The 27,745-nt window shown below is 44.0% G+C and overlaps 1 protein-coding gene across 3 annotated transcripts in view; it reads right to left on the bottom strand.

The window, feature by feature from the left end:
* WDR93 (WD repeat domain 93) overlaps positions 1-27,745 on the bottom strand; it is a 147,941-nt gene that overhangs the window by 5,069 nt on the left and 115,127 nt on the right. The window contains exon 17 of one of the 3 annotated variants that reach the window (XR_011030264.1): positions 12,078-12,226. The exons of 1 other annotated variant lie outside the window; for it this stretch is intronic. The gene's annotated coding sequence lies outside the window, so the exon portion shown is untranslated. The remainder of the gene's footprint in view (positions 1-12,077; positions 12,227-27,745) is intronic. One more of the 3 variants, XR_011030265.1, reaches the window with a different exon arrangement.

Below are 27,745 nucleotides of genomic sequence, written 5' to 3'. Positions count from 1 at the left end.
ACCTAGCTGGTCAAAGAAGATAAACCGTGCAGGATGCAAAAACGGCAGCCAACATAGAGGAACGGGAAGGCTCTATAGTATCCAGCCTTCCCTGTTCTTAGGTAAGTATTACCTCACTTAAAGTGAACCTTAAGTCAGAAAAAAAACATGAGTTTTACTCACCTGGGGCTTCTACCAGCCCCCTGCAGAAGTCCTGTGCCCTCGCAGTCACTCACTAATCCTCTGATCCCCCGTTGACAACTAGCTTTGTTTTTGCCGACAGGCCCGTCAGGACTGGCCACGCGTAGCTTTTTCCGCATTCCCGACTGCAATTAGCGCTATTGCGGGCCGCAAGGCGTACAAAGATACGTGTTGCCGCATATCTATGCATTCGTAATGCGGCAACGCGTATTTTTGTACAGTCGGGAATGCGGAAAAAGCTACGCGTGGCCAGTCCTGATGGGCCTGTCGGCAAAAATGAAACTAGCTGGCAGCGGGAGACCAGAGGATTCGTGAGTGGCTGCGAGGGCTCAGGACTGCTGCAGGGGGCTGGTAGAAGCCCCAGGTGAGTAAAACTAATTTTTTTTTCTGCCTTAAGTGTTTCTTTAAGGTTGACCTTAAAAAAAGAACTTTAGCGAAAAGGAGAAAAAAAAATACATTGCAATGTGAGAAGTTAAAAAGCAGAAGAGAGATCATGAAATGATTGATATTCAGCATGTAATTTGTTCATATTGTTTGATCCACAATCAGTCTGCACTCTGCACTTAATCATCTTTACTACTGACAGACAAACCTGCCCAACCAGACAAACTGCCATTATCTATAACCACACCCCCTAACAATGCAATAAGCTAAAAGGTTATTTATTTTTATAGATATGTAGCACACCCATAGGTGTAGCTGTGTTAGATGGGTCCTGCTCTTATCCAACTCCGGTGACACCCACGACCTCCAGTGATACATATGAACCAGCAGTATAATGCTAAGCAATTTTATTGGATCCGGAGACCCAGTAATAAAGATAAAATTAACAATTTACCTTCTAGCAATATGTTCTAACAGATAGGTCATAGCATCTGAACTCACAGTTATGACAATAATGGAATACCAACAGTTGCTTGCAAAAGAATACCATAGAGAATGACCCCTCCAAAGTCTTTGGAAAAGGTTTGGCCCAAAGAAGTACTAGAAAATCCAGAGAAGTTGAATCCCAAAAGTCACAGTAAATCATTAAGTGCACTTTAAATGACAAATGTATAAACAGTCTGTTATAATCAAACTCAGAAAAACCTTTAATCTAATGCTTACCACAAGAGAATGTACCGTATATACTCGTGTATAGGCCGAGTTTTTGAGGTAAAAAAAATGCCCCCAAAGTGGGGGTCTCGGCCTATACACGGGTCAATAGTATTTTGTGGTGCGCTCCCCCCCTCCCCCCCCCCGTCCCTGCATCTTGCGCCGCAATGTAACAGCAATGTAACAGCTAAATGTGGCCGCGTAAGCCCCGCCCCCCGCCGCCACATGTTGTAAAGTGGTACGATGTTTTCCCCCACGCTCCGTGTGCTGCCTCATAGGAATATGTCCTGCAGCCCTCTCTATCCCGTGTCCCGGTCTGGGTATGCAGATCTGCGGTGTGCGGTGCGTGCGTTTCACTTACCGATGCACGCATTTGATTCCTCCCCAGGCCAGTCGCAGGCTCCTTGTTATGACGCCCTCCAGTGATGCATATGATAAGAGGCGCCACTAGAGGGCGTCATAACAAGGAGCCTGCGACTGGCCTGGAGAGGAATCAATGCGTGCATCGGTAAGTGAAACGCACGCACCGCACCTCTGCATACCCAGACCGGGACACGGGATAGAGAGGGCTGCAGGACATATTCCTATGAGGCAGCACACGGAGCGTGGGGGAAAACAAGGTAGCAATCGTACCACTTTACAACACGAGGCGGCGGGGGGCGGGGCTTATGCGGCTGCACTGAGCTACTTGACTGGGCTGAGTGGACCTGAACTCTTGCACAGGACAGAGGGAGTGAAATGCTCCATGTATGTATTTACAAAGTTTAGCCTGTCTTATTCCCTCTCATGCACCCTGTATGTTGTCAGAGAGTTTAGCCTGTCTAATTCCCTCTCATGCACCCTGTATGGTTTCAGAGGGTTTAGCCTGTCTTCATTTCCACTTCTGTGACTAAGCACAAGTTGTACTTCAGGTGTCTGTCTCAGCAGAGAGTTAATGGGTGCACACAGGATGTTAATGCTATGTCTGCTTCCATGAAAGCAGGAAGTGGGCACACTGCAGATTTATTGAGGGTTTTGTATCAGTTGTTACAAAGAAATGTTTTTTTTAAAGGTTAAAATGTTTTTTTTAAAGGTTATTATGCTGTTGGATATCTTTTAGAGCAGAGCGGAAGTTCTGAGTTCAGGTCCGCTTAATGCATTTTCCACCCTCGGCTTATACCCGAGTCAATCATTTTCCCCAGTTTTTTGGGGTAAAAGTTGGGGGGTCGGCTTATACTCGGGTCGGCTTATACACGAGTATATACGGTATGCGTGGTCAAACACTAAGTTTAACCCTAAGAAATCTGGCTTTGCAAATCTGGCCTAATTGGCTATTCATGAGGCATTGCTCATGTAAATATGCATTTGCTTTCACATGCCAAGCTATGCAGGGTCAAAAACCAATACCGCAAAGCGGTGCTTTTGGGAATTAGTTCATGCTACATTAGCACTATCCAGGAGCGCCACGGGGAGACTTCCCAATGCCCCCATACAACCGGGGGGGGGGGGGCGCAGGGCCCCAAAGCTCTATCACTGCTTGGGAACCACAGCGGCACCACAGAGAGGGAGGCTGGGTGGCGCAGGTGACCCCCGCAAGCGTGGCCAGCGTCGGGGGGTCCGCACCCACCTCCCAATATTAAAAACAGGCACTTACTTAACGTCCATTACATTCTGCTACATGTGCATTAACTTGGGGGCACCACATGGGAAAGGAGTAAAGCATGGGTCACCCCAAGCTTTGGAGCTCAGGGCTGGCTTATACACAACACTCCAGAGGGGGTGGGGGGGGGGTGGAGGACAGGCTCAGACAGCTCACACCACCTAGCAAGCCATCCACCTCCTCTCTCCAAAGAGTACAAGTATGAAAATGCTTACCACAAGAGAATGTATGCGTGCTCAAACAACGAGTTTAACCCTAACAAATCTGGCTTTGCAAATCTGGCCTAATTGGCTTATCATGAGGCATTGCTCATGCAAGTATGCATTTGCTTTCACATGGCAAATTATGCAGGGTCAAAAACCAATACCGCAAAGCGGTTGCCCTGTGGGAATTAGTTAATGCTACATTAATTTAGCACTATCCAGGAGCACCACAGGGAGGCTTCTCAATGCCCCCTGGAGCGCCCCAGGAAAGCCTCCCTGTGTCGCTCCTGGATAGTGCTAATGTAGCATGAACTAATTTCCACAGGGCAACCGCTTTGCGGTATTGCTTTTTGACCCTGACCCACTGGTTTGTCCATTTTACCCTCATTAATTTTAAAGCGGTTATGGTTCATCCTTGTGCGCAGTTTTTGTCCTGTTTTTCCTATATAGATTCCTCTTGCGGGGCAACACTTCTGTGAACCAGGACACAGCATGCAAAGTACTTATTCTTAAGGGTAACTTCAAAAATGAACAAGCAAGAAAGATTTCTGAGTACAAATTTATGAAAATGTTTAAGACATTAACAGAAGGTTTCAATTGTGGAACAGGATTCATGACTCCTATGTAACATGATTGACTTGGCTTCATGATCTTCAGAAACCTGCCAGATTTCATGTTTGCTTGCATGAGCTCACTGGCTCCAGCCTGCTGATCACCTGACATCTAACTGCTAAACAGTAACCAGCACAACTGCCATCTATGTGTTTACTATTTACCTGCATCAGTTTTTTACTTCAGCTAACATCTAGAAATATGCCTGAAAAAGGGGACTAGATCCCAGAAAGCTTGCATAATTTAACTTTATCAGTTAGCCATTAAAAGGTATTACTTTTACAAGACTTTGTTTTTTTTGTACCTACATAATTTGTTTGGCTAACACGCTACAGAAACATTTTTACTACTCTCATTGGCTATAAAATCCCCACAGTATAAAATCTGCTCTCCTATTGGTGAGAAACATTTTCCACCTAGATGTAGGAGTGAAAACTGTGTACAGCAAACTATGCATTTAACTGTTTCAGAGCTGATTTCATAGAACTACAAATCCCAGCAATATGATTACACAGAGAGTATACTTTGCACAGGTACTGGATAACCATGTTGGCAGGATGGCTACAGAATATATATATATATATATATTACCGGTTGCTTGGCAGTTGAAAACAGCTGTTATCTCCCACAATGCAACAAGGCTCCCACAGACAGTGTGATGTCAGGGAAGTGTGATGTCAGGACCTAGGTCCTGACATCACTCTGTGGGAGAGGGTTTAACCACAACATCAGCCATACAGTCCCCCCGGTGATCTATTACAGAAAAGGTAAAGATTTCTCATGGGAAAGGGGGTATCAGCTACTGATTGGGATGAAGTTAAATCTTTGGTTACAGTTCCTCTTTAAAGCTTGACAAACAATGGGCCATCCCACAGACGTGAATCAGAAAACCTTTTACTGAGCTTTGCTTGGCATACAGACAACCAGCACATTCATCTATGAAGAGTGGATATAACAGTGCAAGGTTATTCTGACATCCAACTACAGCTTCAATATTCAGAATATAGATTACAGAAGATAAAGAAAAATAGCTCACTTTAGCTTTCCTGTTTTAAACAACTGTTAAATGGCAGCATCCATCTATCTTGGAGGAACTCCAGTAGGTAAAATGTATTAGGCCCTGCCACTATATTTCAAAACAGCCAATTTACGGTAAATTCTATTTTTAAATACCACTTATCTTCACAAGCACTCTATAGGTGGCCACTGATAAATATAATGCAAATATTTGGAGTTGCTAATATTTGTCTTATATAACAGGCAGCCAGGCCCGGATTTACATCACAGGAGCCTATAGGCACAGATATCCTGGCACCTTCGACTTCGCCTTTGATGAACCTACAACCCCCGCCAAACCGCTCCACAAAAGTGCTGGCTGGCCCAGATATCACTTCTCCCTTACTTCCCTTGCCCATCATGGATTGCTACAGAAGCCCCTTAGTAGTAGGTAGCCAGATGTACCCTCAGTACTAAGTTGCATATGGAAGAAGGAAGGAAGGCACTCGAAGAGCAGAGTGAGCCCCTTTCTATCATCAGGCGCCTGTAGGCATGTGTCTACAGTGCCTTATGGTAAATCTGACCCTGCAGGCAGCATTTCACAAGGCAGTAGTGGCCTAGTAGTTTATACACAAGAATGAAGCTGCTGTGACTGCACAATATTTTGGCCAACAAGGGTGTAAAGAAACTGCAGGAAGTGTAGCATAGCAACCAAATGCAATCGGTCAAATTTGAACTCTCAAATGAAAACTTTGATTAGTTGCAATGTGCAACTGTTCTGTTTTGGGTCCAGCTTTTTTTGCACCTCTATGTAGTTGTCGTGGCTTGCCAAAGTTACTAAGAGATAGGAGGGGAGCTTCTAGCTGTATTGGAAACAGGCCCTTAGGCAGGGAGCATACTTATTTTAATTGCATGTGTTTTGCCACAGAGCGGGGAAATACATGCTCCGCCCAAAAATGTCGCTTAATGCTGCTGCAATATGTCTATGTGTCTTAAATAAAGAAAAGAGCTGAATTACAATAGATGGCACCGGTCTTTACTTTCTTCTGGATTCAGATTGGGCCTGCAGTGCTGTCTGACCCTTAGACCTGGGCATATGGAAACATGAAATAGAGGAGTGCTATCCACTTGCATTTTCGCTGTGTGATTCGCAATGTGATATTTTGGGCATTTAATATTCGCTCAACAGGGTCTTTCTGCATGTGTTATGTGAATCGCATGTCATTCACATTCAATGCTTTCCTATGGGAAATCAAGAACACATGCAATTTGCATGCATTTTTGATGCATTTTCTTTTTTTTTTTTACAAAGGGGGAAATTATATGAAAATTATTTTTTTTTCACTTGCCCAATATGAATATTCACATGAAAAACCATAGAAAAAGACATAGCAGAAAACTGATGCTTTTTCTGCATGGACAAGTGTTTTCTCTGTCTATTGTAAATACATTTGGTTTTAAGAGAAAAGTGAAGCACTGTATTTTTGTATTTGGTTGGTATACTCTGAGCATGTACAGAGATGACATCATATTTGTGACACTTTGAAATCAGGGCTATTGTGATTGGCTGCACTTAGCACAAGCTTGGAAAAATGATTGGCTGGTAGTGTGTGTGGCTTATCCAAAATAAAGGCATTGTGATTGGGTAATAATGTAATTATGCATTAAACAGAATCTCAGCGGAGTTAGGGCCAATTAAAACAGCTCCTGACTGAGGTACAGAACTCAGCTGTCTTTAGACAGCTGAGTTATGTGCCGGTGGGAATGTGCTATTGCGCCCCTTGCACAGGATCCAGCGGCGTTAAAACTATGCCACATCAGGCTTAGGCAGCCACAAGTGCAGCAAATTTTTTATTACAGTCGGCCCTGAACCGGTTAACATCCCAAGTTGAAAGAGCACTGGCATAGATCGATTTATTATAGATGGTCTCCCTAACTTCTGCTAGCTATTATGAGCTAATTTGGTTGTTCCTTTTGGTCTACAATTTATTGATAACTCTCGAGAATCATCATTTTCTTTGTAGTTCAAAAGGAACAACTGTGGAGAAGCTGGGAAATTAATATTACAGTCAGATCTGCAATTAATAAATTGGACACCTTTACCCTTTCCAATCCATTTTTCTGAAGCTGGAAACACTTTCTGTGCTACCCCACCCCTATCTATGGTTAAATTCAAGTGGTGCCATCACAAGGGCTGTTGAGTGTGTGAATATGTATGAGTGATCGTGAGGGAGGCAAACACCTTAGGCCCAGTGGCGTAGCTAAGGAGCTGTGGGCCCCGATGCAAGTTTTACAATGGGGCCCGCCCAACCACTCTATACATAACAATTGATACGGCACACCAAAACCTGCCAATGGCAACTACAGTGTCAGAGGTGCAAGAAGGGGATGGGGAACAGTTTGTTAATGGTTACCACTATTCAAAGTATCTATAGAAGTGATTATTACCAGCACAGGACCAATAGAGAGCTAATACTGTAGTTGAGGGAGGGCCCTTCGGGGCCCCTCTGGCCCAAGGGCCCCGATGCGGTCACTACCTCTGCACCCCCTATTGCTACGCCCCTGCTTAGGCCCGTTTCCACTACATACAGATTTGCAGCGTTTTCTTGCTTGTGAGCTACACAGGGAACTACTGCCCATCTGTGTAGTGTTTTTGCCACTCAGATCACACTTTGGTACAAATCTGAATGGCATACTGCAGATGTAGCCATGCATGGCATGGCTAACGATTCAGAAACAGCTGCAGCACCTAATGGAAAATGTCCCTTAGGCATCCTAAGTGAGCAAGCTACAAGCAGAGAAAGGGGACACTGGCAAATGCCCCTCAATAGCAGTCTGAGCAAGTAATTGGGGAGAAGTAGGGGGACTGAGGACTTGGCAAGCAATTAAGGTCTGATGGATTGGGGGGGGGGGGGGGGGGTGTAATGGTTAAGGGCTCTGCCTCTGACACAGGAGACCTGGGTTCAAATCTTGGCTCTGCCTGTTCAGTAAGCCAGCACCTATTTCAGTAAGGAGTTTCTTGGGCAAGTCTCCTTAACACTGCTACTGCCTACTGAGTGCACTCTAGTGACTGCCTCGCAAGCGCTTTGAGTCCAACAGGAGAAAGGCGCTATACAAATACTGCAATTATTATTATTATTATTATACGTTAGTAGCATCTTTTCCTTGGGAGATGGAGTCCCAGTCCTGGTGGCAAACAGCATCTGCATTTTCAATGTTCGGATATTGCGCAGTTATTTGGTTAATGGGCGTGATTCATCATGCTGCTAAAGCAATGCAGCTTAATGAGAGAAGCGCAAGCTCAGTGCACGCTATGCTGCGGTAGTGCAGGTAGCATGTGCTGGTAACTTACACACGCTCCTTGTAACTAATGGCTGCCCCACTCGTCCCACCCTGAGAACCCTTTGGGTGCAGTGGCTTTATAGGATGTCATCCCCACACGTTGTTCGGCCCAATCAGCTGCCTGTCAAACGACAGGCAGCTGATTGGGCCAATCAAAGCGCCGGGTTCACATCCTAGAAAGCCACTGGACCCGAAGGGGCTCAGGATGGGACGAGTGGGGCAGCCATTAGTTACAAGGAGCGTGTGTAAGTTACCAGCACATGCTACCTGCACTACCGCAGCATAGCGTGCACTGAGCTTGCGCTTCTCTCATTAAGCTGCATTGCTTTAGCAGTGCATCTTGATGAATCAAGCCCCTAGTTAGGTATTAGATTTTCAGTCTTTCCCCTTCACGCTGAGCACAGGTTTATTTTAAAGCTTCTCTGTCCTGTTGGTACTTGGTGCATTAATCAGTATAGATTTGTCATGCTTGGTTATACTAATATATAAAGTATCGTATGTTATCTCACACTGATGCTCTATAATCCGTTGATCTTTTACTGGATACAACACAGAGTTCATACAATGTCACATTTCTTAAACATCTGTTCATTTTCCATTCATATAGGGTATTTCGCATAATGCAATTAAAACATTGAAACAAATGTAATTTATAGCTTTACTAATCACCTAAAGTTGTGGTGAACGAGGTCAAACTAGTCAAGAACCAAAGGACCTGGAAATTAGCAGCTACTAAAGAAACATTTAATCAGATGTTATCATCAGAAAATACTGCATATGTACTAATCAGTGCTTCTAAGGATACCAGCTACTGAAGTCAAGTAAAATAGTCTCGCTGTCCTCCAAAGCCTTGTTATCAGCCAGTCAAGGTGTCTATTGAAATAAGGAACCAATAGAATGGCTTAGGAGGCAAAAAGGAAAATGCCAGGATCATCTTCTACAGGAAAAGTCACAACTTGTACATTGCTGGAATTACTAATCATTGTGACTGTCTTGGACAGAAGGTAGAAGGTGGACCTCTTTGTTAGACTCCTGGTAGAGGTGTGGGCATTTGGATTGGACACCAGCAATGGCAGCAGAAGTGTGGTACAGATTTGGCAGGCCAGGCAGAGGTAATGTAGTGGGGGGAGCAGGCAGTGCTCAGTAACTAGTACAAAGGCTTGGATTAGAGCAGAGAACAGCAGATAATCTGGTAACAGGTAGAGCCAAGGGGTGATCTGTGGCATATACATACAAGCCCGATTAGCATATATACTCAACTCTAGACTGAGATCTGTGGGGCCAAAAATGCCTTATTATAATAGAACTCAGTTTACATTTGGATCAATGCAGACTGAACAGTGGAATGTACCCCACCTGCTTCCCTAAACCCTTCTACACATGCTAGAGGGGTCTTGTTATAACTTGTTCTAAATCACCTTGCTTCGACACCATCAACTTCTTATAGTTGCGTCTCACAGACTGTGAGATAACTTGACTCTCAACACAGCAAGCAGGAGATAGACTTTTCTCAGGCTTCTTCAATGTTTACAGAGTTTATTCAGGAAACAGAAATACAGATAGATACAGTTTATCATATCCTAGCCACGCCAATCTTCATGTTGCGTTACAAGCTTCTTGATTAGACTTCCTGCTGAAGTCAATCAGGTACCTTCTTCCTAACTACGTTACACTAGACTACCTATGTACAGCCTACATTATATCAGATTACATATAGAATGGAAATACTTAGAGGTTCCAGTCAGCCTTTAGATCTAGTGGGAAAGTCAGAAGCAGAGTGAGCTCTGATCGCCCACATCGGTTTTAATACCGACTAGGAAAGAGTTAAATATGACATCATATTCGCCATCCCCTAGACCAGACTATTGGTGGACCCACTCGTGGTGTCATCATACACACCTACTCGATTAATAGTCAATGAGGCTTCTGCCCCACTTACAAGGAATCTGGTTGTTTAGTAAATATGGCTGATGTTTATTGTTCTAGTGGCGGTACATGCCCAGGTCAGGGAGACCTGTGGCCTTGTCCATAGAACAGCTTCTTGGTATGTTCTAGTTCTGCTGACATAACTGCAGATTTTCTCTCTAAGAGAAAATCCCCTTAAAAGGCAGGTCTGCTCCTCAAGCCTTTTTGACTAACTCAGTCCAAAAAACTGAGGCCTACTTAAATTATAACAGGTCTCAGCCATGGCAGCCAGTCTGGACAACCTCTGCCAAGAATCAGCCGTCCTAATGCACCGGGAAAAAGATCTGACCTGCTGGATCATCCCACATCAGGTAAACAGGTTGTTTGCCTGATGAAAGGGAGGTTACCTCTCTGAAATGCGTTATATTAATAAACTATCTTATAAGAACACGGTCTCTGATGTGCTTTTACTCACACGCATCACACCACTCCTGTTTATGCAAGAAGCCAGCTGCATGTGCACTGCAGTTTGCATCCTCACATATCAGTGTGGTTAACTAAAGGACTAAAGTGCCATACACAGACCACAGCGAGCCCACGCGCTCACATAACGTGCAGTGCAGGAGCTGCACACAGTTGTGCAGGAGTTCATCACCTGCACTGCATTGACAAGCCAGGAGGAGGAAGAAGTGGAAACCACATGTCCAGTCCCTGGCTAGAGGGACAAGGCTCTACTGCTGGAAAACCCATCCGAGCATACCAGCAACTTCTCAAGGTGAAGTTATTCCTTGGACCGCTGGCCATATATTTATTCTGTACAATTGTGTGCGCTCTTCTTCTTTTTTTTGTCTGCTGCCAGATCTCTCCCACCACTTGGAGTGGTTTTACAGAGCTGCGCACCCTGCATGGATACACAGTCAACTTTGATCGCTCCTTCTACAATTGACTAGAAGTAAATAATCTAAATTGTTCTATACAATCAACTGATACATTGAGATTGTCTCTACATTCAGTGTTTCTGTAGAAGCAAATGTCTAATTGTAGTGTTCAGTAGTCACAAAGACAGGATATCTTAAACTAAGTTTATTTACAGGATTCATCCACTCTCTACATAAGCAGTGTCTTCTCTCTGTCTTCATAGAAACAGGAACCAACAACAATGCAGTCTAGATAATCTTATGCAGCAATACAAGTAGAACAGTGACATCTACAGACTAGATGTATGAACACCACATTACTCTATTGAAACCTTTAATATTGTATAAATAACATAATGCTGATTATCTTTAATGGTATCCCCATGGAATGGTATCCATCTCTTGCTCCATATAAAAGACCAACAGGTGCCAGCAGGAAGCACTACAGGGTGGTAAACACCAAGCAGGGCCGGGCCGAGGCAGAGGCGAGAGAGGCTCCAGCCTCAGGGCGCAGTGTAGGAGGGGGCGCACAGCTCACTCAGCTATCATTGCCCTACTGTAATTAAAGCAAAGAGAAATAAGAAAAGGGGATTCATGGCAGTGACTGCAAGCCAGATAACCAAAGAATAAGGTGTTGAGAGGTTGGGGGCCCTGGGGCACCTCATACTCTAATTACAATCAGTGTGTGACGGCTGGGGTGGGAGGGATGGGGGGCGCACTTTGGTGTCTCAGCCTTGGGTCCTGGAGGACCCAGTCCCAGCTCTGACACCAAGACTTCCATACAGATTGTGATCTCCCAAAGAGCGCTGCAGTCATACCACAGAAAGGTAAAAAAAACAGATCTACAGATTCTACAATATGAGTAAAACAGTCAATTTCTGTAGTCTGCTTTGACAGCCTGCATAACATTTGAAAATTCCATATTGTATTATAGCAGGCTTCAACAGGAAAATAAAAATCCTGGATAAATAACAAACCAGCGAGTGTTGGATAGCTTGGCTCATTAGTCTTTTAAATATGAAAAAAAGGTCCATGTCCTTCTACGGACATCTGTTTAACAGTACATCATTTGCAAAGTGATCTGTTTTATGAAAATGAATGAACACATTTTTTCCATGGGTGTCATAGCATGTAGCGTAAGCAGAAACATTAAGGTAATTGCAGACAATGCTGATTACTCTGTCCTACCATTACTTGACCTTGAGATGTCCTTGTAGCGGCACACAAAGCAGAGCACAAATTCTGCCCACGTGGAAGCAGAGGTAACCTCAAAGTCCAGGACGTTCTAAATCCTTGTTTGCCTTTTCTTTCCATCAATATGTTCCATATCTGGAGAGCTTATTAAATGTGCAAAATTACTGCGGTGGATTGCATTATTTATTCAGTTTTAATGTTTCATTTACGAGAAAGTATGAATAAAGTAAATATTAATAAACTACTAGCTTTGATATATCATGATAATAGCTTGAAAGCAGCCAAAGCGGCTTTTCTTAGCAACTAGAGCAATAATCATAGGTTCTTTTGAGGCCTCAGGTCTTTAGACTTGTCTCTGGCCTTGCAGAAGTTCTTCAATATCTGTGGATATGGCAGAAGCCCATTTTAAATGTCATCTAGACAGGAAGTGAAAAACAAGAGCTGTGGACGATTATGTTGATTTGATGTGTCGTTATAATAAAGTTAGCAAAAAAAAAAAAAAGTTATCCTTAGCTGCCTTTGGCATTTTGCTTACAGATAACACCAGCCATTTTTTTTAACCCACAATATATATCTGTAATACACATATGGTAGGGCTTTACCATAGCAGGCTTAGCTGTACATTCATGCCAAACACAGTGAGCAGATGGTGGACATATCCCAGGCCATACATTTATTCTGACCATAAGTATCCTGAGTAGAAATGTAAATTTTCTCCTATGACATTTCTACAGTAGAGGAAAATAGTATCAAGGTTGTGACAAACCAATCAGTGAGTTAAAAATTCATCATGTGATGATATCAAAACATAGGCTGTTTGTGACATCCATTTTCGCATAAATACATCTGTATTTAAATGTGCAAAGCCAGCCCCAAGTTGTCCTCTGCAATAAAACACATTTATAATGGATTACTGATTTTCAACCCTGAGGACACCTGAGAGGATTTTGGCCTAATGTTGGCATCTGCTTCCCCATTACGAGCAGTCCATTTACTTACACCTAACACCAGGGACAGATTTCTGGGAAGACCACAAAGGCCGGGCCTTGTGCAGCTGCAGCCCAAGAGGGCGGCTGCACATGGAAGAGGGGCTGCGGCATATGGAGGAGGAGGCTGCAAATTGAATAGAGATGCTGCAAATGGGGAAAAAAACACATAGAAGGGGTGCTGCTGCCCAAGAGAGGTGTACGTGAAAGAGGAAGGCTGCTGTGTTTTGATGCTACATTTGGATGAGGGGGCACATAAAATGAGGGGAAGGGGGGCTGCTGCACATGGAAGGGGAAGGAGAGATGTGCAGCTACTGTAGCTATGGTGTGTGTATGTGAATTGAGATCAGAGTAATCATTCATCAAGCTGCAGGGATAAAACTGTCATGGGGATGATATAGTAACGCTACCACTTCTCTATGTCCTCCTAAATAAGGCAGCAGGACATCAAATGAGCATTATGCCAAAACCCCCTTGCCATGTGCCCTCTCACCACAAGGAGGAAAATTATTATTATTGGTTTGTGAATTCATTTGTTCATTTATTAAAGTGGACCTGAACTCTTGCACAGGACAGAAGGAAAACTTAGAGCAATTGCACCCTGTATGTATTTAACCACTTGAGGACCCACCCTTTACCCCCCCTTAAGGACCAGCGCTGTTTTAGGTGTTCTGTGCTGGGTGGGCTCTGCAGCCCCCAGCACAGATCAAAGGGCACTCAGAGCGATCAGATCGCCCCCCTTTTTTCCCCACTAGGGGGATGATGTGCAGGGGGGGTCTGATCGCTCCTCCTGGCTGGCATTTTGCGGGGGGGGGCACCTCAAAGCCCCCCTCCGCGGCGAAATCCTCCCCCTCCCTCTCCTACCTGCCACCCCCGGGAGATCTGGGCTGCACAGGACGCTATCCGTCCTGTGCAGCCAGTGACAGGACGTCCCCTGTCACATGGCGGCGATCCCCGGCCGCTGATTGGCCGGGGATCGCCGATCTGCCTTACGGCGCTGCTGCGCAGCAGCGCCGTACAAATGTAAACAAAGCGGATTATTTCCGCTTGTGTTTACATTTAGCCTGCGAGCCGCCATCGGCGGCCCGCAGGCTATTCACGGAGCCCCCCGCCGTGAATTGACAGGAAGCAGCCGCTCGTACGAGCGGCTGCTTCCTGATTAATTAGGCTGCAGCTGGCGACGCAATACTGCGTCGCTGGTCCTGCAGCTGCCACTTTGCCGACGCACGGTATAAGCGTGCGGTCGGCAAGTGGTTAAAGAGTTTAGCCTGTCTAATTCCCCCTGATATGTGACTAATCACAAGTGTAATCTGATCTTTCATCTGTGCCAGCTCTGGAATCTCAGCAGTCCTAGGCAAAGCAGGTAATTTGTAAACACAGCATGTTAACAATATGTCTGCTTCCATGAAAGCAGAAAGTAGATCCTGCAGATTTATTGCAGGATTTGTATCAGCTGTAACAAAGAAATGTTTTTCTTTAAAGGATATTATGATGTTGCTTATCTTTTAGAGCAGAAAAGAAGTTCTGAGTTCGGGTCCGCTTTAACATACATTTTATTATATCACTCAGTATCTATAAAGTAAAAAACTTGAAATAAGCAGTATTTATCAAACAATAGTCTGCTTGCAAATTGCATTATTTTTTCTCATGTTTTGTTTTCGTACAATAATGAAGGATTTTGCATGTGACAGCACATTGTAACTGTAGTCTTTTATCTTATGTCTTTCTATCAGTACTAGTCATTAATCATAGGTATGAAAAATACGTAATAAGGCTGGCAGGGCTTTTATTTGGATGGTTCAGTAAAGTGCTGAATATGGCTTACTCATGGACATTACAGTATAATTTTCTTTTTCAGCAATCTATAAACTATTTAAATTGCAAAAAAAAAAAAAGTTAAAATTTACTTTTGCAACTTTGGCAAAGGAATACTTTTTACACAATTTCAGATTTCCATGTTTCTTTCTGCATCTGCTCCTAAATATACCGCCCACATCCAATATGTTTTGCCTTTTAACTCAGGGCTTCGTCAGGTATATGAATTAAAAGTGCATCTATACATTACAGTATATACAGTACAACAAATGACATCACAGAATAGTGCTGTAAGCAGTTAGCTTATGTCAGAGCTAATGAGCTCCCACTCACAGATCCAACTTAAATGCTGTTACCAACTCTGTAACTCCCTCGATTATGTGACCCATAGATTTCACCACCCCGTCAAATTGACTGAAACCAGCCCACAATGGCACATGTTTGCATTAAAAGGAACCTGAGGTAAGATACATGGAGACTGCCATATTTATTTTCTTTAAACAATACCAGTTTTTCTGCATGCTTGTATGGGGCATAATGCTCCCCACTATTTGTATTTTATACTATGTATACCGCTACGTAAGATGTTGGAACTAAATGTAAGTAAAATAATGATGCTTATTTCTTGGGCTTTATGAGGAGATGGAGGCCTGTCAATACCGTTGTCTTCTGAGGATCTCTGCTATAATTTGCTTCCAGTGAGAAGGTCCTCCTCACCTCAGCCACAAAGGATGTTATTTAGCACTGACATTTATTAATTATTTTTCAAGGCCTCATGAAACAAAGAATATGCAGGCTTAATATGGCATTTTTTTCTGAGAGGTCTACTGCAGCTCTTTACAATCCTCAGCTCTGCTAACTTACCAGACATCCATAAAACATCAAAAACTAATATGTTCCCTTTGAAAGTAAATCAGTGGGACCATGGAGAATTCACTGACCTTCTCCGTATGCAAAGCATCGCAATCAACTATTGGAAACCCACAGACTGACTTTTTGACCTCTGCTTCATGGCTGCAAAGCTTCAACATAATTCTGCAATTGAAAATGACTTGTTGGATAGAGAAATATCTTAGTGGAATTAGATAGACCTCTATTAAACATTGGGAGATGTAGAATAATACTGAGTTGCTTTTAATAATATTTGTCCGCAATTCCTGTACTCGGTGTGCTGATTCTCATTTACTTCTTCAATTTACTCGCTGGGAATATATTGTTATGTAAATTTGCTCTTTGAGAGTTCTGATATACTTGCACTTAAGGCTGCCATTATTTGCAGCATTGAGCAAATTATACTCCAAGATGTGTTGTGCAGGATAAAGGTACATAAGAAATACTACTAAATATAAACTAATAGTGTTGCAGTTCAGATTTGGGCTAAGTAAACTTTGTCAACAAATATCAATCATTTGATTGTGAAAAGTCAGAACTAAACACCTGCAAAGGCTGCAAGAAAAATTTGGTTGACTCAATGGACTATATCAATGCCCTGGTCTACTGAAACACCCAATCAGCAGCTGCAGGGAACTCTGGAAACCATTTTGTGATGCTAGGTGTCCTATTACTAATTTCAATGCTGCTAAGGAGATATTTAGGACATTTTGTTGGGTGAAATGCTGATTTGCACAGATTTGGACTAAGGCATCATTGAGCTCCTAAACAATCTGAGGTGCAACCTGGCAGTGTCGGTTAGACTGAGATGTCCCTAAGCAAGCATGGGAGCGAGTCAAGACTATCAATTCCTTCATCATCCAGAAACTGCCTGCAGATTCTTGCCTCTCCGCCAGCATAGGCTCTGACAATGGTTCCAAGGAGTAAATCCTGATACCTCACAGCAGTCAAGGTGCTGTGGTCTAGCTTGTAGAGGGCTGTCTGTCCCTCAATGGATATTGCTCCCCAAGCCATGACGGACCCCTAGAGGACATCAGGTACTCAGACCACCCTCATTAAGTCGGTTTGTGGTTGTTTGGTCAGTGACATTCCCACCAATTTTATAGGGTTCTGACACTGCTTATCCTGTTGATCCTAGCCCATAGAAGTGGATACAGGTACTTCTGATGGGTTAAGGATCTTCTGTGGCCCTGTCTAGCTCTCCTAGAGTTACTGCCTGTCTAATGGAATTTCCTCCATGACGTTGAGACTTGGAGGAGTTGGTCTACCTGTGAAACCTCTGTTGTCTGTGGGTCCAGGAATCACCATATGCAGAACACAGTAGTCACAGTAGTGCCTGGGCCCTTCCAACAATTTTTTTTTATTTTTGAGAATTACAGTTTAGAGATGTATCGTTTTCAAGTTTTGAAATTTATCGTTTTTGAAATTTACTGTTTTAGAAAACAGTGTTTTTTTGTATTTACATTATGTGCGTCGGAGGAAGGGGAGTTTTAAGGTTAGGCGCCAGGAAGGTGGGGATCTCAGATTAGGTGCCAGGAAGGTGGGATTTTAGGGTTAGACATCAGAAAGGTGGGGTTTTAAAGTTAGGCGTCAGGAAAGGGGAGGTTTTAGTGTTAGGCGTCAGGAAGGGAGGCTGAAATAGGTTGAAATTCTGTTTATTGTAGCCTCCCTGGCAGTAAGCCCAACATGAGCACGGGCTGTGATTGCCATGTGCGCAGCGGTAAGCCCGTGCTCAGGTCGGGCTGTCAAAAATCTGCTCTGTCCTCTGCTAAACTGGGTCCCGCGCGCAATCAGCGCTGCCAGCGTGACCCAGGCTTCTCTCCCAAATCCTTTTTTTCTATTTTTTTGGCCGCCGGGATCCCCAAGTCCCCTCTATTATTCCGGGGACCCGGCGGCCAATCAGTGCGTGGCGGGGGCAGGGTCATTGTGACATCACACGGTGGGGCTTATTTTTAAAGTGGACCTGAAGATGTTCAGGTCCCAAACAGTTGTAAAAAAAAATAATAATAATAATAATCGCCCTGTGTATCTGTATACAGTACAGACCAAAAGTTTGGACACACCTTCTCATTCAGAGTTTTCTTTTTTTTCATGACTATGAACATTGTAGATGAACACTGAAGGCATCCAAACTATGAATTAACACATGTGGAAGTACAGTACATAACCAAAAAGTGTGAAACAACTGAAAATATGTCATATTCTAGGTTCTTCAAAGTAGCCACCTTTTGCTTTGATTACTGCTTTGCACACTCTTGGAATTCTCTTGATAAGCTTCAAGAGGTAGTCACCTGAAACGGTCTTCCAACAGTCTTGAAGGAGTTCCCAGAGATGCTTAGCACTTGTTGGCCCTTTTGCCTTCACTCTGCGGTCCAGCTCACCCCAAACCATCTCGATTAAGTTCAGGTCCGGTGACTGTGGAGGCCAGGTCATCTGGCGCAGCACCCCTTCACTCTCCTTCCTGGTCAAATAGCCCTTACACAGACTGGAGGTGTGTTTGCGGTCATTGTCCTGTTGAAAAATAAATGATGGTCCAACTAAACACAAACCCGATGGAATAGCATGCTGCTGCAAGATGCTGTGGGAGCCATGCTGGTTCAGTATGCCTTCAATTTTGAATAAATCCCCAACCTTGTCACCAGCAAAGCACCCTCACACCATCACACCTACTCCTCCATGCTTCACGGTGGAAACCAGGCATGTAGAGTCCATCAGTTCACCTTTTCTGCATTGCACAAAGACACGGTGGTTGGAACCAAAGATCTCAAATTTGGACTCATCAGACCAAAGCACAGATATCCACTGGTCTAATGTCCATTTCTTGTGTTGTTTAGCCCAAACAAGTCTCTTCTGCTTGTTGCCTGTCCTTAGCAGTGGTTTCCTATCAGATATTCTACCATAAAGGCCTGATTCACACAGTCTCCTCTTAACAGTTGTTCTAGAGATGTGTCTGCTGCTAGAACTCTGTGTGGCATTGACCTGGTCTCTAATCTGAGCTGCTGTTAACCTGCGATTTCTGAGGCTGGCGACTCGGGTGAACTTATCCTCCGCAGCAGAGGTGACTCTTGGTCTTCCTTTCCTGGGGCAGTACGCATGTGAGCCAGATTCTTTGTAGAGTTTGATGGTTTTTGAGACTGTACTTGGGGACACCTTCAAAGTTTTCCCAATTTTTCAGACTGACTGGCCTTCATTTCTTAAAGTAATGATGGCCACTCGTTTTTCTTATCTGATTTTTTCTTGCCATAATACAAATTCTAACAGTCTATTCAGTAGGACTACTAGCTGTGTATCCACCTGACTTCTCCACAACACAACTGATGGTCCCAACCCCATTTATAAAGCAAGAAATCCCACTTATTAAACCTGACAGGGCACACCTGTGAAGTAAAAACCATTTTAGGTGACTACCTCTTGAAGGTCATCAAGAGAATGCCAAGAGTGTGCAAAGAGGTAATCAAAGCAAAAGGTGGCTACTTTGAAGAACCTAGAATATGACAAATTTCAGTTGTTTCACACTTTTTGGTTATGTACTATACTTCCAGATGTGTTCATTCATAGTTTGGATGCCTTCAGTGTGAATCTACAATGTTCATAGTCATGAAAATAAAGAAAACTCTTTGAATGAGAAGGTATGTCCAAACTTTTGGTCTGTACTGTATATATACACATGTACATGCATGTATATACATGCATGTATATACATACATGTTCCTACATGTGTAGGTACATGTATGTATATGCTTGGACATGCATGCATGTACATGCATGTACATGCATGCACATACATGTACATACATACATACATACATACATACATATACATACATACATGTACGTTCATGTATGTATGTGCATGTATGTATGTACGTACGTGTATGTATGTATGTACGTACATGTATGTATGTAGATGTATATATACAGAGAGTTTAGCCTCATGTGTCTCTAATAACAAGTTGTAATTTGATCTCTCCCTGTGTCACCTGACTGCCATGGCAGAGATGGCAGAAAAGCTTATTTGAAAGCACTGGATAGTAACACTATACCCATTTGGTTCCCAACTGCTTTAGAGCTAAGTGCTTCTGCCATACTGTTACCAATTTTTGCCCTGATTTTGACTACTTTCTGCCTGCCGCCTGCACTGCCCTCTGCCCTGATTTTGACTACTCTCTTATTTCTACAGTTTCAAAAGTTTTAAGTGTCTTCATAAATTTAATTAATTTACAAAATTTGTGTTGTAGTAATTTATTTACTGTATATGCAGAATGTCTAACAAGCTTTTATTCTGTCATATTTTTGAAAATTACGGTATGAATTAACAATTGGAGGCCGAAAATTCTAGAAAAAAAATGTACCGCTTTTGACTCATAGTTCAAGACAGAAATTAAGGAACTTGTGTACTCTTGCTAGATAAGAAGCAATTAAAGCCTTCCCTATAGAAGTGAATAGACTTTGTTGCAAGAGTCAACATATTGAATGCTTGCCATGTTTAATAAATCTCACAAGGTGTAGACGGCAGCATGTCTGAAAAACTTAGGACAGCTTCTATTGTATTATTAAGATGAAGCTGGGGAAACATGGCAGAAAATGATGGGAACCTTTAGGAGATGTGTTTCTGTCAGCCAATTTAAAGAAGAGTTGGTAGACAATAAAGAAACTCTAAAGCAGGAAGAATATGTGGGCTCACTGGTATGGCAGACTTACATTTGCGATGCTACTGATGTGTTGATCCTCTGCTATTAACACTTTGTGATACAAAAAAGATATGGATCTGATTCAACTGACTGCATACTTGTGACAGGTGAGAGATTCAGGGATTTATTTAAGCAGCTCGGGGTGACCAAAAACCACTAGGAAAGTATAGGGGACCAGGCCCTCCTACTAAAAAAGCAATGCTTAGTGTGGTTTGCTTTCTTAAAACAGAAGGTATTGCTATAGGCTTGCTATACACCAGCGGTTCAGGATGTAAGCCTGGCTTCAGGGGCATAAAGAGATAATTTGTTGCATATTCAGCAGTGGTGCATTATGGGTACCCACAGTTACACACTTAAATCTGAAATATTGCAAATACCTTCTGTTTTAAGGCAAACCACACTAGGGATTTATTTATAAAGCAACAACGCCACTTTATAGCTTGCCCTGCAATGTTGCACATCACAGTGCACACTGTAAAACAAAACATTCATCTATTTGTGATAGACCAATGCTTTTTGGGGGCACTTCTTCCTGCTACTGGGTCCCCATTGGCTTAAGTGGGTCACATGCCTTTTTTTTTTTAAACTCAGCGTACATTTTTGTACTGTATCCAACTAAATCAAGCATGCTTCATTGAAGCCCTCCTATGTTGGGTTCATGTTGCACCATCGTTTGATAAGTTTATTAAGTTGTTTGCTTAATTAAAGAAAAAGAGCAAAGGGTAAATAAAGTAAATACAATGAAGTACAACATTTTTAACATCACATGGCCTGAATGATCAATAAGATACTATAAGAATATCCTGCCATCTCATTAGATTAAATAACTGCAACTGGCAGTTGGGGATTGGGTAGGACTGCATGCCGATTGCATACTCCTCCTCTGTGGCCTTTTAGACTTGAATAGGGTATACCATGTTTTAGGTGGCAAAGCTATTCTTGAAGGTTGGGGAGGGGTTGGGGTGGAATGATGATGTGGTATTATCAATGTCAAAATCAAAACTAAAAACAATATTGTGAAGTCAGAAACACGTCAGTGCTTTGTGTGCCACAAGCAAAGTCCATTAAAGACACACTGCAGAATCTGGAAAGCCAGAATGCAAAAATAGGCAACACTTCAGCAAGTTAAAAACGTGTTATATTCAAGTAAGTTTATTAGTGTTCCGCATGTGCTCTCCCAGGGTGTAAAGTCTAAGTGGACATGGACTTTCAACAGAAGACCCAGCAAGGAATGATGGGACCCTAACCCTAGGAAGCAATGGTCTACTTCTTCGCTGCCAGGTGGCCACCATGTCACCACCTTAGAGATTACCCTACCAGTGGCAAGGGAGAACAGATAACACTGCGTTGTAGACATTGTAGATGAATGGCAAGTCAGAGTCTGAGACAGGCAGCAATCTTGCAAAGTAAAGCACAGTTTAAATGTCAAGAGCTGGCACAAATATTGCATCAGTGGATCACAAGCCAAAGCTCAGAACAGGTGATGAACAGCCATAAGCAGGGAAACAAGCCAAAGTTGGTACTGATAATCAGGATCAGGTAGCCTGAGTATAAGTACTAACAGGCTAACCAGAGCCGATGAGGGCTGTGTGCGGGCGGAGGCAGGCTTTTAGAGGCAAATAATTTGTGTTTTTGGTATGAATTTTTATCCATAAAAGATTTCATGCAAACCGTGCATGCATGCAATACAAAACACCCACCCACACCGCCTCCAGGAAGCCGCTCTTTGCATCATCCCTCCTCCTAACTCCATAATAACAGGAGTCAGCCACAAACTGCCGCCCAAGGTTATCGAGTCCCAGTCCATGTGTATGGAAGTAGTTGAAATTGTGCACATAGCTTATGAGTGGCCAATCAGATGACTGTTTTATTCAATAGCTGAGGCTTAACTGCTTGCCTTATGCTGGGAATACACGGACCGTTTCTCCAGCAGATTCGAGCCGCTGCCTCGATTCTGGCGCGTCCGCGCTCGTCCCACCAGAACGAATCCTGCTCGTCCCACTTCTTATCAGCATTTCGTTTTATCCTATTGTTATGCCCGCCGGTATCGATCCGGCGGGTGATCGGACGCGTCGGAAATTATCAATCGAGCCATCAGCGGCTCGATTGATAAGAAAACCAGGTCCATGTATGCCCAGCATTAGGCTCCAATTTTGTGCTACTCTTCATTGCATCTGCTTTAACCACCCTGGCATTCTATTAAGATCGCCAGGGCAGCTGCATGAGGGTTTTTTTTAAATTAAAAAAAAACTATTTCATGCAGCCAACTGAAAGTTGGCTGCATGAAAGCCCACTAGATGGCGCTCCGGAAGCGTTCTTCTGATCGCCTCCGGCGGCCAAAAGTAACACGGAAGGCCGCAATGAGCAGCCTTCCGTGTTTGGCTTCTCCTGTCGCCATGGCGACGAGCGGAGTGACGTCATGGACGTCAGCCGACGTCCTGACGTCAGCCGCCTCCGATCCAGCCCTTAGCGCTGGCCGGAACTATTTGTTCCGGCTGCGCAGGGCTCAGGCGGCTGGGGGGACCCTCTTTCGCCGCTGCTCGCGGCGGATCGCCGCAGAGCGGCGGCGATCGGGCAGCACACGCGGCTGGCAAAGTGCTGGCTGCGTGTGCTGCTCTTTATTTGATCAAAATCGGCCCAGCAGGGCCTGAGCGGCACCCTCTGGCGGTAATGGACGAGCTGAGCTCGTCCATACCGCTAAGGTGGTTAATAAAACTGCACCACTATTTTTAATGCAGAAGAGCCTGCAGCGCCTTTCCCTCCCACATTTTTATGACGTAGAGGTGCTTAGGTTCCCCTTATGACAATGTGTGTGTGCTTATGTGATAGAGATTTATATTTGACTACACTCTTAAAGGAACACTATCAAGGAAAAGTGTAAAATTTAAAATACATATAAACACATACCAATAAGAAGTATTTTTCTTCCAGAGCCATACATTGCTTTTCTCCTATGTTGTTGTCACTTACAGTAGGTAGTAGAAATCTGACAGAACCGACAAGTTTTGGACCAGCTCATCTCCTCATGGGGGATTCTCAGAATGGCCTTTATTCGTTAGAAAGACACTCCCCGCAAAGGAATTATACAAAAATGCTAGCCAGCCACCCCACTCGCTGCACACTTTTTTGGCAGTTGGATGGAGAAACTGCCCTGGACTAAATGCTTTTTTTAAAATAATAAATAAAACACTGAGAACCTCCCATGAGGAGATCCCTGTCTCCTCCCTGTCGGTTCTGTCAGATTTCTACAACCTACTGTAAGTCACAGCAACATATGAGAAAAGTAATTTATAGCACATTTTACACAGAGAAATGTACTTATTTATATATGTTCACATGTACTTTAAATTACGATGTTTGCGATATTGGTCCTTTAAGCTTCTGCAAACCCTATAGACTACGTAAGACTATCGGCTGTAATTGATGGTACCCTACAGACTCCATAGTGTAGTTATCTGCTGAAGTTCAGATGATGGACCATTCTTTTCTAATAGGTGCTAGTACAATTTGGTTGAACATACACTATGTGGCTCATTTATCATAGTGTGAGGGACAAACCTCATACACTCTACTGTCTGATAACAAGCAATCAAATCTAGTATTTCACTCTTCCATAATATAAATTAATAATTTGATCTAGAGCAGCACAGACTTATCTGTAAAAAAATCTTAGCAATGTTTAAAGAGGAACTTTAACCAAGGATTGAACTTCATTCCAATCAGTAGCGGATACCCCCTATCCCACAAGAAATCTTTGTTTTTTTTATTCGAATAGATCATTAGGAGGGTCTGTGTGGCTAATATTGTGGCAAAACCCCTCCCAGAGTGTGATGTCATGGCCATAGTCCTGACCAGGCCCAGATTTACCTCACAGAAGCATATAGGCACAGATGTCCTGGCACCCTAGACTTCACTCTTCTTGAACCTACAAACCCCCACCGAACTGGACCGCAAGTGTGCTGGCTTTCCCAGCTGTCACTTCTCCCATAATTCCCCTGCCTGTCATAGGCAGCTACAGGTGTTCAGTATTTATTAGCAAGAGGTGCCCCTGACTGAAGGGAGATCTCCTCAGTGGAAGGTCAAGAGCTGGGTGAGTAACCTCTCATTTACACTCTCATCAGGGCTCTGCATATGGATGGAGGGAGGGATGCACTCGGAGTGGACTGAGGGGCCTTTCCATCATCCGGCGCCTTTAGGCACGTGCCTACAGTGCTTTATGGTAAATCTGACCCTGGTCCTGACAGTTTCCTGTCTGTGAACCTCATTGCATTGTGGGAAATAACAGCTTTTTCCAACTGCCAAGCAAGCAATATCTCCCTCTGTGCATAGAACTCTCAGTACAAACATTCAGATCACCTGGCAGAACTAAAGATGTCACCACCACCAGTGATACATTTCAGAATGTAAATCAAGGTGAGGGAAGATTTTACAATGGGCAAACCCTGACTACATAATCTAAAAAATAATATTGTAAACAATAAGCAATTTTATTCACTGTGTCATTTACACTACAGTTGCTCTTTAAGAAGGATTATAACAGATTTTAGCTGGTAATGTGAGTGATCAGTTCTAAAGGATCATCTTCTTGTTCTATAAATGGTATAGGAAGTAAAATGCTGATCTTTGATAAATGGCCTATGCAATGTTCTCAAATGTTCACCATTGCTGATGTACAGATTGCAGCAGCGGCAACTCCAGAGATTAGCTCTGACAAGTCAGCCCTAATGGATCGTCACATATAACAGAGCCACTACCCTGCGGGAGTTCTAAATCGATTACCCTTCGTTAATGTGGAAAGCCAGGTTCATGTGATAAAATCAGCACTGCTGACACACCACAATACAACTGGTGCACATCTCAGGGTCATATGTGAGTAGTACTCAGTGTGCAAAATCCTACGTTTCATGAGAAAGTCACACAACTAGTTCTGTGTATTTGAAACCTTAATAATAGCTTATGCTATATAACAAAATTAACTTTATATACTTGTCACAATTATAGGAATTAGTTGCTCACCGTTAACGTGAAGTTATTTGATCAATCAGTTAAATCAATAATCAAATAAGTGAGTTTGACAAAAAATATTACCCGAACAAAATCCTTCAAACCTTCTAATTCTGAGACATTACAAGCATGTTCCAATGAAAGCCCTAAATGTAACTTTAAAATATAACTTTAATTAGTCTACATTAAAAATCGGCAAATGCCTAATAAATGTGTTTAAAGAAAAAAAAAAAAACCACTGTGGACCAGTGTTGACTGGGATAGTCACCAAATATGATGACCGAAACCTTTGTTTAACAGAGGATGGTGACCGGGTATGATCTCTTTGGTTGGTGGAATGCTCTGCTTTAATTTGTTTGGTACACTACACTATCTGATGATCCTCTGATGAAGCTGTCGTTGGGCAAAACGTTATTTCCCCCTTAGTAACAATAGAGAGAACACCCTTTCTTTCCAAATCCCCCTCCCACCTTTATTTACCCTCCATGAAACCTCTGACGTTCCAGAGAGGATATAATGGCCCATACTCACGGGCAACTTTTTGGCATGTCGCTAGCACACGGGAGCGTGTGCGCGACATGCCGGCGACAGCTCGTCGCCAGGTCCCTCCGCATACACACGGCGGAGGGACCTGGCAACTGATGCGGCGGAAGATGTCGCTGTTGTCCCTCCCCCCGCCGGAAGCACCGTCTATTTACAATTATGTTGCTGTCGCTAGTCCGCGTACTCATGCGGACTAGCGACAGTTGCGGCGGCGACTGTCGCCAGGCGATTGACCGCGCCAATCGCCTGCCGACATCAGCGATGGGCGACAGTTCGGGGTGCGCAACGCCGCATACTCACGGGCGACCTGTCGCCGCAACACGCGCGCGCCGCATGTTGCGGCGACTATGGTAGCCCGTGAGTATGGGCCATTACACTGGAACTCCCATCGACTTCTGGAGCCAGGTTGCTGTGTCAGGCCCGGTTCACATTAGCGGTGGCCGTCCGGAATCGCCGTGCCGGAGCCGGACCGCTTTCAGAACGGACGGAACGGACGCACGGCATGGCAATGAAAGCCTATGCGTCCGTTCACATGCGTCCGTTCTGCCGGACCGGAGCTGGACCGGATCCGGACTCCGGCGTCCGTTCCAACATGCGCTATTTTTTGGTCCGGCTCCTCCGGCAGCCGTATCCGAAGCGGAGCCGGACTGCACCATCCGGCCAATACAAAGCAATGAGAGCCGGAGAGCGCACAACACACTGGCTACAAAAACCGGACGTTCTACCCCACTTCCTATGCATTTTGGATGGGGACCACATGGGCCCAGCGAAGAGTGGGGCAGCAGCGATTTCATGCTGGAGCTCTTTTTGCCAGCAACATGTCTGATATGTCTGAAGGAGGCGAACAACAGAGAGAATTCCCAGGTTTACGAGTAAAAAATGCCTGGATCCATGGTCCCAACTGCAGTCTCTGTATCCACGGATGGTCTCCACACGTCCACCTGTCTCCAACAATGACCCCAGACCCTTCTGCTGACCTCCCAGACCCCAGGTAATTAAAAGGATGTTATCTCCTTAAGAAACCGGATCCGGACCGCAACCGTGTTCACACCGCACGGAAACCGGATGCAAACGGCCCGGATCCGGACCGGATCCGGATAGGAACCGTACGGATCAGGTCCGGTCCGGATACGGTGCGGTCCGGACATCCGGTGCGGTTTTTACTAAACCGCAAGTGTGAACGGGGCCTTAATTGAGCCTCTTTGAAGGGATATAAAGGTGGGGGTGTGGCATTCATACCACTCACCAATCCCTTTGCCAGTGGAGCGGAAATGTGGGTTTAGTGTCATAGTCCACAGCGAGCCACACTTTTGCATAGCCAGGGCTGTCTCCATGTATGCTAGAGGGGAAGGTCAAGAAGAGTCACTGCAACAGCAGCTAGTAGAGGAACTAATTATTTCTGATAATGGCTGTTTAAATAATAAGATAAATAAATCATTAGTATAATAAAAAGAGCATAGCAGACACATATGGTGTTACTAAATAAAATAAATCACAATTTATCCCCAACAAAAGCAAACCCAGATAACGGTGATCTTTCACAATTGCTAACTACAGTGCTCCTTCGGGCCCTTTTCCACCAGCGCGTTTGCGCTGGCTGAATCGCAAAAACGCAAACCGCTAGCGATTTTACAATCGCTACGGTTTGCTTTTTAACATAGGAATCGCGGTAGGTCATTTCCACTACCGCGATTCGTTTTTTACTTGATCGCGATCGCGCCGCGGAGCGACT

This window comes from Hyperolius riggenbachi, chromosome 3, assembly GCF_040937935.1.
Source record: "Hyperolius riggenbachi isolate aHypRig1 chromosome 3, aHypRig1.pri, whole genome shotgun sequence".
In the NCBI taxonomy this organism is placed as follows: Eukaryota; Metazoa; Chordata; class Amphibia; order Anura; family Hyperoliidae; genus Hyperolius; species Hyperolius riggenbachi.
The sequence above is the reverse complement of the archived record's forward strand: the minus strand, read 5'-3'. Positions and strand labels throughout refer to the sequence as shown.